This window comes from Heterocephalus glaber, unplaced genomic scaffold (assembly GCF_053883595.1).
Source record: "Heterocephalus glaber isolate CG9 unplaced genomic scaffold, H.glaber_assembly_v1.0 deba00000347, whole genome shotgun sequence".
NCBI lineage: Eukaryota > Metazoa > Chordata > Mammalia > Rodentia > Bathyergidae > Heterocephalus > Heterocephalus glaber.
In genome coordinates this window covers 53,474,284-53,485,731 of record NW_028258143.1, presented here as the reverse complement: position 1 = coordinate 53,485,731, position 11,448 = coordinate 53,474,284, and the positions used below count along the sequence as shown (strand labels likewise).

General features: G+C 45.4%; 1 long non-coding RNA gene across 2 annotated transcripts; it reads left to right on the top strand.

Annotated features, from left to right (window-relative positions):
- Window positions 1–1,377: 1,377 nt before the first annotated feature.
- Window positions 1,378–10,025, top strand: LOC110344476 (uncharacterized). 2 transcript variants are annotated; one of them, XR_015447124.1, is made up of 3 exons: window positions 1,378–2,326; window positions 3,015–3,982; window positions 6,434–10,025. It is a non-coding gene; the product is annotated as an uncharacterized LOC110344476 (long non-coding RNA). The 2 variants fall into 2 exon arrangements; XR_015447122.1 differs by lacking the exon at window positions 1,378–2,326 and having other exon boundaries at window positions 2,333–3,982.
- The last annotated feature ends 1,423 nt before the right edge of the window (window positions 10,026–11,448 follow it).

Sequence of the window (11,448 nt, the reverse complement as noted above, 5' to 3'; positions counted from 1 at the left end):
TCTATAGCATGTCTGAGGGCCATCCGTCTCTCTCAATGGCCCTTGAGTGCCCTTTGGGCTGTGTCCTCTCTTTGTGGGTTCTGGTGGCATTGACACTGGAAGGTGCTGCTCTCCTGGAGGTCCCCAGGGGACCCGAGGTCCTTACTGTACCTCGGTGGAGACACTGGGAAGATGCTGCCCTGCTGGCCTCTGCATGGAGCACAGACCTTGGTAGCTGGCAATCTGGCCTGCATCTGATCAATTTTATCTGTAAAGTATTCTGAACCCCCCACCCCCACCCCACATAACATATTGACCCTCTGAGGGGAGGAATGAAATGTGGGTCGCCTGTTTGAAGACATTCTCCATTCTGAGGAAGCTTGTTCGGAAACCCAAGATAAGCCTCAGAAGGCGAGCCAAGCGGGCAGGGGCGGGGCTCCTCTGGTGAGTCTCTGAATCTCCCTTGGCCTTCCATTTTATGTGTTTACCGATTGTGAAAGCAAATCCAGCTGTTGGGAGGAATTGCTTCCAGATGACATTATGGGAAAGGAAAACACGCATTATGAAAAAGTTGCAGAATAAAAACCAGAACATGTACACTCTGTGGGCCAGGATTTCATATGGACTATTTCCTGAGATTGTGCAATAAGTCAGCTCCAGAGGTAGTAAAAAGAACAGCACAGATGGGCTGCTGCTAGAGTCAGCAGATCAGAACTGGGACTGGACTTGGCAGAACTTGGGGAAAACTCACTTAATCTCACTGGGCTACTGTAGCTTTCTCCTCTTTTTTTTTTTTGTTGTTGTTCTTATTTTTGATACTGGAGATCGAACTCAAGACTTGGTGCTTGCTCGGCAGGCGCCAGAACCTCTGAGCTAAAGCCCTGGCCCTAGGTTTCTCTTCTTGAAGACTCGGTTCCTACCTTCCCTAGGGATCCTTGTGACAGCCCCAGAAAGGGTCTTCTGTGTGCTGAATCACGTGGGTAAGAGAACCAGGGGGGGAAGAAGCAAGGACATTTCACTTTTGGAAATGGGATGTTTCTCGGCTCCCCTGCACAGAATTTGCTGCGTTGGCTTTCACAAAGATTTTAGAAGCTCTCTAACAAGCTGGAATTAAAGTGTCCCTTTACTAATTTGGTTTTACAGGTCACTGGATAAACTTACTTAGAGTGCTTTGGAAGAGGATTAGGACATTTTTGTCTCTTCCAAGTTGACTTTCCAGGCAGGATCAGTCAGCAGCTGGAGACTCCCTTGGCCAGGGGCCAAGCTCTCACAAGCTGCACGTTTTGAAGGGCCTGGCGAGCACACTGCAGCTCTGCTCAGTTGCGTAAAATGAAAATGCTTCCATGCAGGATGTGCATCCCACGTTTGCCTGCCCGGAGAGAACCAGAAAGCTCAGCAGCCCAGGTCCCCAGGGCAGGCTGACCCACCGGCGCCGTCACTCTGCTGCTTCAGCCTTGAGCAACTCTCCACCCTCGAGGGCAGAGTGGGCCTTAGGAGCTGGAGAGTTGGCTCCTAGATGGCACTGTAGTCACTGGCCACAGGGGCTGTGTACATTAGAATTTAAAATTCAGTCTTTCAGTCTCACTGGACAGATTGTAAGTGCCACACACAGCTAGCGACAACCATACGAAACGGTACAGATAATGAGCCTGCACTCATTGAACAAATATGTGTGGGGTGCCACTGCAGTGAACAAAGCGTACTAAATCTCTGCCCTCCTGAAGTTCATGTTCTAAAGAGGAAGAAAACTAGACAATAGCTGGGCAGGGTAGCGCACGCCTGTGATCCCAGCACTCTTCGAGGCTGAATGAAGCAGGAGAATGGTGAGTTCGAACCCAGCCTGGGTAATTTAGTAATTTAGCGAGACTCTGTCTCAAAATTTATTTACTTATTTATTTAGTTTTTGGGGTTTTTTTGAGACAAGGTCTCACTATGTAGTTCAGGCTGGCCTTGAACTCACTAGGTAGCCCAATCTGGCCTCGAAGCGATCCCCCTGCCTCAGCCTCCGGAGTGCTGGGATTACAGGCATGCACTACTACACCCGGCTCTTTCTCAAAATTTAAAGAAAAAAAAAAGACTGAGTTGAAAAACAGACAATAAACATAAGTCACTTTCAGTTGCCGTCCCAGTGGGTAAAGAGCAGGGGAGGTTCCCAAGAGACAGTGGGAGAGGTCGGCATGGGGCTCAGAGCCCAGCCAGTGAGCTCCACCCCCGACCCCCAGTGGCCCAGGGGGAGCCAGAGGCAGGATGGGAAAGAGCGGGGCGGGGGGCGGCACTGTGTCCCGCATGATCTTTCAGCCTGGCAGCCTGTTAGAAGGCAGCTGGTGCAGGGAGGCAGCAGAACAGGGTAAGAGGCAAGCGCTGGGGCGAGCGGTCACGGTGGGGAGGGCGCGTGGGGCGCAGGACTTCTCTTTGTCATCCTGTCCCTTCCTTCTGCTCTTAGGCAGGACTGTGCCTCCTCCCCCGTGCCTGGCATCAGTGGCTCTTGCTCCTGCCACTCGTTGCCTTCTCTCTGGGCCTCTCTCCAGTTCCTCGAGGGCGGCTCTGCGGCTGTCAGGGAGTCTCTGTCCTATGCCACAGGTGGAGCCGATTTTTATTTCTTACTACGAAGACTGTTTTTAGACAAAATAATTTTAGCATAGAGAAAAATTGAGAAAATAGCATAGAGAATTCCCATATCCCCTACATCCAACTTTCCCTATTACTAATACCTCACTGTAGCATGGGACATTTGTTAAAATCAATGAACCAATCATGACATATTATTAAGATCTATATTTTATTCTGATTTCCTGGGTTTATTTTAAATGCCAGAAGATACTTTTATTTTCTTTTGCTGCTATTTAGAAGATGTTCTTCTGTGTTTTAGCTTTGTATTTATTTTATTTGTATTTATCCATGTTAATAGCAAATTTTTTCACCACAGCTGAAACGCCGCAGAGATCGTCTGAGCTGTTACTGTCAGACGGACCTGTCTCCATGTCTGCTCTGCCACTCTCTAACCCCAGTGCCTGTTTTTTCTACTTCTCTCCCAGGGTTGCCAAAGCTAATAGAGAAAAATCATGAGTCTGTGGTGAAGCGGCCCAGTCCACTGAGGTAATGTGTGGAACCAGGAGGCTGTCAGAACACAGGTGACAAATGCCAGGTGTCCTCAACAGCTTCCCAGCCAACCACAGCTTCGGGGTGCTCCCTGCTGAAAGCCCTCAGAGTCCCTCAGAGTGTATCCATCGTCCCCTGATGTTCCCCGATCACGTAGCCAGGGCTTAGTTATACAAACTAAGAGATTAACATTGACAGGAGGCTATTAACTAAAATACAGACTTTATTTAGATTTCACCAGTTTTCCCACTAATGTTTCTTCCTGTTCAGAAACCAACCCAGGATGCCACACAATACTCCGCTGTCAGGCTGCCTTAGGCATCGCTGGTCAGTGGCCGTTTTGCAGGCTTTCCTTGTTTTTCATGACCTTGAGACTTTGGAGTAGTACTGGTTGGGTTTTTTGTAGACCCTTTCCTTTGATTTAGGTTTTTGTAGTGTTCATGCCCCTGACCACACTGGGGAAGAATAAGGGATGTCCCTTCTCCTTCAGCGCATCAGCAGTGCATGACCTCCCCATGTCAGGCGACAGCTGCTGTTGACCTTGATCACTAGGTTAAGGTGGTGCCTGCCAGGTTTCGCCACTCTGGAGTTATTACTTTATTTTTACATATTCTATCTGCTAGTGGTAAATTACTAAGTTCAGCCCATACTCTGGGGATGAGCAGGGGAAGGAGTCTCCTTTCTTCTCTGGAAGACATAGTATCAAAGAATTTTTGAACATTAAAACCACCATAATAACTAATATTTGGGATTTTGGTGGGGTTTTTTTTGGTGTTTTCTTTTTTGAGACAGGTTCTTGCTCTGTAATTCAGGTTGACCTTTAACTCACTATGTAACTGAGGCTGTCCTTGAACTTAATTAAGATGATCCTCCTGCTTCAGCCTCCTGAGTGCTGGGATTACAGGTATGCATCTCCACACCCAGCTGTTAACTAATATTTTTGGATAGATGCTTTGAGACTACACAAAGGTTCTGTTTCTCCTTATAGTTTCACCCTCTAAGTTTAGCATGCATCCATAAACCTGTCCTGCAGCAGTTATTACTGTGGGGTTCAAATGGTGATTTCCTGATTCCTTCATTCTTCTACTTTTGTAATTTGGGCTCCTTCCATAAGAACAGTCTGTCTCTTCTAGTCACGTATTTATTTATTTATTCAGTTAATTATTTATACCAGTATGCACTGATGGATGTGTGTGTTATTCTTTGGGTTATAATCCAATGCTGTTGTTATTTTATTGCTCAAATCGTCCTAGTTTTGGACATCGGGAGCTTTTCGGCCTTGATCCTATGACCTTTCCACATGACCTCACATCCCTTTTTGTGTTTTACATTGTGTAAATGTGCGTGTTGGTTTGAGCACTACTTTACTGCCTGTCAGTGGAAGGCTCACCAGGCCCACCATGTAGCTTCCAGCCCCTGCTGCCCCAGCCCCAGCCCTGACCACTCCCCAGCGGGCCTCCTGGGCCTTGAAAGTGTCCCTCCCACCATGCAGGTCCTTTCATTTAGGGCCTGCCCCAGATCCTTGCCTTAGGAGCAGCTCTCACAGCGGTGGAGTTCAGTAGAGCTCTTGTTCAGAGATCATGCTCTCTTCCATGAGATGAGGGATGGCAAAGGTGCTTCCTCAAGGGCTGGCTGCAAGGATTAAAGGTGAAGGCTAGTGGGGTGGCTGCACTCCTGTTCTAGTTCTCAGCACATATTTGTTGGTGATGATGGAGGCCTGTGGCTTCTGGTGAGGACAATGATTCCCAGGGTGCAGGCTCTGGACGAAAACTGCCTGGCGCTGTAACCCTAGTAAAATGCTCTGTACCTCAGTTTCCCATCTGCTGACAATTTTGGGGTGTTTTCTCTGAGAAAAAAGTGGGGATAGTAACAATGCCTATGTTACAGAGTTTTTGGAGGATTAAAGGAGTCAGTATACACAGAGCACACAGAACAGGGTCTAGTGTATAGGATGGATTTGTTGATTGTTAACTATCAATGTTTTTGTAATTGTTTTTATTGTAGCCTAAATGTCTGGCTCTTTTGGTGGTATCCTACCTTCAACTGGTAGGCCAAGAATTATGGTAATACAAATTAAACTACCTTGTATTATCAACAAAAAACTATACCATTTAAAGGTATAATGGTTAGCATCATGAGTTTCATCCTGTAGCAGAAAGAACAGCCAGATTCATACTCAGAACTACTGCAGTTTGTTTGCCGCCCTGTGCCACCAACACCCTCCTCTGAGGTGTTGACAAATGGCCGAGACAAAATTACTCAGCTCACATTTGTCTACACTGATGCACAAGGCCCCAGTGGCCAGTGGCTTTGGGGAAACTGTGTAAATCCATCAAATTTGGCCATTAAAAAATGATAACTATGATCAGCCAGTGCTGAGGGACCCATTTTGTGGAAGAAAGAAATGAAACCAACACAGTTAGTGACACAATAATTAGGATGCAGGGGAGACTGCTGACAATTTGGAGATGTTTTCTCAGGGAAAATATCAAATGCCTTACAGTTTGCAGGACATTAATAGATAATTAAATTGGCAATTTATTGCCACAGAGTGACAGTTGTGGCCCTCTCCTCCATGTACACAGAGCCAAACATCCGAAGGCAGTTCCTGCTCTGTCTTAATTGCAGGACAGAGGGTCATGAGAATGCCCTCCCTCCCACTGAAAGCCCCACTGGGCTGTCTTTCAAGAATGTTGGGATTTTCTTACTGTTAGTGTGAAAAGTACAGCCGAAAGTATAATCTCTGGTTTGGTTATTGCCCATAATCACAAAGATACACGTCCTTCAGCATCAAAGATTGTTGAATAAAATTTCTGTCAGGCCACTGTCATTTATTTGTTTTTTCAGACAAAGCCTCACTATTTAGTTTAGGCTGATGTCAAACTCTCAGTGATCCTCCTGCCTCAGCCTCCTGACTGTTGAGATTATAGGCACGTACCACCACACCTCATGGGGCCACTCGTTTGGACTGAACACCTGCACTAGACCCATCTGGCCAAATGAAAATGGAGTCACTCATACTGAAGTTCCTCATCACCAAGCTGAAACTAAGTTGCTACCTGACTCTGAGAAATCAGAACAGAGAGAAAGATTATAGTGAAGTCCCCAAACAAGCCAGTTTTAGCTGCATGGTAAAAGGTACCCACTGCTTTTGCCACTACAGGGAAAGTGCCTTTGAAATAACCATCCTGCATTACGTTTTCTGTTTCTGCGTTCCTCAGTCTTCTGTTATAAACCAAACTGTTTTGCTCAGCTCGCCAGAACACTGCGACAAGGCATTGCCCAAATGTAGGATAGCAGATAAAAGCCACTGAAGATCTTTGGACTAAATTTGTTGTTATTTTGTCTTTGACAGGCCTAAAGTGGATGAAGATGCCAAGTGACAAACACCGGATCCCCCCCGATACTAGCTAGGCAGAGACGGTTCTACTGGAGCCCAGAGTGCCTAAGAGGAGGCTGATGGGAGGGGCCAAGCACAGCCAGGCCCCAGGGGACCGGAGCACACAGGCAGGGGAGCGCAGGGGAGCGGGGACCTTACAATGGAAGCCCTGGAGGGCTGTGAGCAGGGAGTGACATGGACAGGTTGGTGTGTTTTGGCCATGCTGCGGCTGAGAACTCAGGTCAGAAGCTTCAGGACTGGGCACAGTGGGGTTACTACTGCCGCGTCCAGATGAGAAGCCCAGGCAGGGTGGCTAGCTGAGGTAGACGCGATGACAGACTCGAGACAGCTGAGCCGGCGTGGGGAGGTAGGAGGAAAAGCAGCTTAGGATGACCCTGGCCGCTGGCATAGGGGACAGTTATAAACAGGGGCAGGAAGAGGAGAGGAGGGTCAGGATTTGGGGACAGGGGACACATTCAGTCATTCACATGATGAACTGGAGGGGTCGGTGACCCTTTCTTTTGGAGACTTCTGCTCTTTAGACTCAGTGACTTGGAGCTCAGGATGGAGGGCTGGGCTTGAGAAACAGATTTAAGAGTCCTAGTGTCTATAACAGGCACCGGAGAGCTCATCCATGCTTGTTTTCAATAAAATAAGGTGCATTTTGAAGCATAGTAAAATTCATGTAAAAACTGCCATACTAGCTGGGTGTGGTGGCGCACACCTGTGATCCCAGCACGTTGGGAGGCTGAGGCAGGAGGGTCACAAGTCTGCGCCCAGCCTGAGCAATTTAACAACTTAAGAAGGCCCTGTCTCAAAAAGCTTTTAAAAAGGGCTAGAAATATAGCTCATCAAAGGCCCTAGGTTCAATCTCTAGTACTGAAAACAAAATCACCATACTCACTCTTTTAAAGTATACAATTCAGTGACATTTAATATATGCCCAGTGTATGGGCCAGGGATTTAGCTCAGTGGTTCTGACGCCTGCCTCACAAGCACAAGGTCATGAGTTCGATCCCCAGTACCAAAAAAAAAAAAAAAAAGAAAAAAAATCTTTGCAACTTTTGGGCAGGGGATTTAGCTCAGTGGTTCCACCGGCTGCCTCGCAAGCAGAAGGAGCTGAGTTCGATCTCCGGTACCAAAAAAAAAAAAAATATATATATATATATATATATATATATATGCCCAGTGTTTTACAATTATCTCCACTGTCTAATTCATGAATATCTTCATTGTTCCAACAGTAAAGTCCAACACAATTAAACTCTATCACAATTAAGCTCCCCATGCCTACCCCAGCCCTAGCAACCACTAATCTGTTTCTGTCTATACCTATTTGCCTAATCTAGACATTTGATATAAATGGAATGATATAGTATGTGGCCTTGTGTGTCTGGCTTTTTTTCAATTTTACATTCTCAAGTACACATTCAAATTTCATTTATACATTCATAAAACATTTCATAATGTTTTTAGGTTTCCATGTTGCTGTCTGTATTTGTACTCCATTCCTTTTTATGGCTGGGGTAGATACACTGGTTTGTCCATTCACTGCCTGAAGGACAACTAGGTTATTTGCAAAGAGGTAAATTTAATAAAGTATGGAAAGGAAGGGGAGACTAAGAAAGAGATGGAGAAAGGAAAGTCTGAGAAATTGGGGAAACAGCACCTGAGAGAGGATAATGTCAGAAAAGGAGGGTCTGGTAAGCAATGTTAGATGTTCAGAGAAATACTGGACATTAGCCATTGAGAGTTTGACCCAAGAAAAGACCTGACGTTGAAGCACAGGAGAGGACAGGAGACTCAGGTTCGAAGGCTCCTCTAGGAAGCAGGCTGGGCTGCGTTTACTTGCTCGAGGAGACACAGGAGGAGAAGGAGCTGGCGGCCGGAGAAGGGGGCAGGAGCACACGTGACAGTCACCTGCATCTCGACCCACTGTCACCCAAATCTCTGGCGGTGGGGCCCAGCATGGGTGTGCTTGAAAATATCCGCAGGTGGGCATCTAGCAGGACTGAGAGCTACTGATGACCTGGAAGAGAGGGAGCCCTGGGAAGACCGGAGGAGAGAGAAGCTACAGTGCAGGCTGCGACATCCGCCATCTGAAAGAAGCAGGCTGGCCCTGCTTATCGCTCATGATTGTTTTATACTCTTTGACTGTGAAACCAGGATACTTATTTCCATGTGGACTGCATATAATAGGGGCTGTACTACTTTTCTTTCATCCTCCTTACTATTCATTTTCCATTTCTTTTTCCTTTTTTTTTGGTTCTTTTGAGACAGAGTCTTGCTATATAGTATAGCTGGCTATGTAGCTATGCACCACTATGCCCGGCACATTTTCCTTTCTTTTTTCAAAAATCCTCTTGCAACAATTTGAAAATGAAAATAATTTAATTCTCAGTCTTGATCAAGTAAATTCATTGCCTATTTTTTTTTTCTCTTGAAGTAATCTTACCCCAGTGATGGCCAAGCTGACTGGACAGTATTTCTTTCTTCAGGACTCCCTTTACTTTCAATCCCTGAGAAAACATAAACAAACTATAACTGGGTGCCATGTTTGGCAAAACAAATGCAAACTGTATGGGGTAACACTGTAAAAAGGGAACTGACAATTATATAAGTCGTGTATATGTATATACCACATTCCTCTCCCAAACTCAAGTATTCTGAGTACCCGAATAGATGAGGTCAGGAAAAGCATTGCAGATTCAGCAAACATGCAGATTATCAAAATGCTAGGTTCTTCACACCATTTCTATTCATTTGCTTTGGAGAATTTAGAGTTTTTGTTACTTAGGTGGAACCAAAGTTTTGTTTTGTTTTTTATGGATAAACTGAGCTACTGATGGCTGAGTCACAGAAGTTATAATTGAGGAGATATCCATTCCCAGCGGTGCCTGCATATATTAATCCCATATACATATTTTGGATAGTTACAATGACTAAGTCTTACGTCCATGACATTTATGTTTCTTTTAGCGATAGCTGTTACACAGCAGTGTTTCTCAATCTTCTTGGATTTTTGTTATACTTTTGAATAGTTTTCAGTGTTATAGGTAGTTGTAGCCCAGAAGTTACATCTCTGGCAGTCAGAGATTAAGGTTCTTTGTTTGCTCTTCTGCATCACTGGAGATGGAACCCAGAGCCTCGTGGGCACTAGGCAACCACTCTAGCTTGGCCCATAGCAAGAGTTTTGATGGTTCCATGAGTGTTGTCCTAAAAGTCTGAATTAGCTGACAGCGTTTAAAAACTAGACCATTTCACATAAAAATTCAGATTTCTGGCTTCTCTTGAAAACTTGAGAGGCACAGTCACCTGGCCCTGCATGGCTGAGCTGTCACACGGTCAAGGCCCCTCTCTTCAACCCAGGCTGCTTCTCTGCTCCAAGCCTGGCCTCGCACCTGTCTGGGTTACCTGTCTGAGACTGACCCGACTGCAGGCAACCACTGTCTCCAAGGGAAGGGGAACCCCTCGAGGGTTGGGGGTTACTGGTTTTCTGTGCTTGTGTGCCTGTAGCCCTGTGCCTGGCAGAAAGGCACTCAATAAATTTTGATTAATGAGTGCATAAGCCTTTTCAAATTTATTGTAATGTAACATAGTAGATATTAATAAAAAATGTTAAAACTCTGAAAAAATAAAATTCCATCACAAAATAGAGAAATATATATATAGATATATAGGTATATCTAGGTATATCTATATATCTAGAGAGAGAGAGAGAGAGAGATTATAGGTAAATAGGAAGTAGGGAGAAGTTCAAATAATCCCCCAAATTATCTATTATGTTGTTTCAAAATATTATAAGATATATGTTAATTGGTTTCATTTATACTATTAGTTTCTTTTTGTTCATTGAAAAGCATGTCTTGTCCTTTTATTCGTCTCTTCCTTGTAAGAGTCTTTTTGTCTATGACTTTTACTCTGAGTGCATAAGGTCTGATTCTGTGTAAGCATTTGGCTTCTGATGAGGAAATTGAAATCACAGTGATGAGCCTTAAAGACAAAAGCACAGATATCCTGAGTATGAGATTAGTCCAATATAGCCAGGGTGTAGTGGTGCATGCCTATGATCCCAGCATTTGGGAGGGTGAGGAAGGAGGATCACTGAGAATTTGAGACCAGCCTGGGCTACACAGTGAATTCAAGGCCAGCCTGAACTACATACACATTGAGACCCTGTCTCAAAACAAAATAAAAGGGATTGGCCCAGCTTGCCTATGAAGATGTAAATAAAGGGTGGGCCTGATGATCAAGGGCATTTCTTAGCAGATCGGTCCTGAAGTGCTGACCTCCAAAGACCTGAGGAATTCTGCAGAAAACACCAAAGACCCACTTTACTTGGTGTAGCTAGATGTTTTCCAGTCGTCTCCTTTCTCATTATTTTGATACCTAATCTTGGATTTTCTAACATTCCCTCCTCTCAGATGTTACAGAGGGCAAGCTCTTTCTTTCTTTTTTTTTTTTTGGTACTGGGGATCAAACTCGGGACCTTGTGCTTGTCGAGACAGGCGGTGGAACAACCGAGCTAAGTCCCCGGCCCGGCAAGCTCTTTTTAACTGACGCTACACTGAAAGCGTCCTGGTTCAGAAAACCTGGAAAGACTTGGCCAGTCTCTCTCAGGGCACTGCCGCCACGGCTTTGGGAAACGCAGTTTTCACCGCAGTCTTGTTGGAAGTCAGGATTAGCGTGTTTCTTTTTCTCCTTTGGGCCATAAATCTCTAAAGAGATAATGGCTTACATGTGTACGGCATTTAATAGTTTACATTATCACATGCATTATCTCAATTTCTCCTCATAACAACCCGGAGGGAAGAAACTTATTCCCTTTTACACGTGAAACATGGTGGAAGAGCTTCAGCGCCTTGGACTTGCTCCCCACCCAGAGCCGGCCAGAGGGATGCCCGGAATTAAATCACTCCATTCTAGATCACGCCTCGCAACCCCCAGCCCACCACACACACATCACTTAGCTTTTTGGTCAAATCACAATG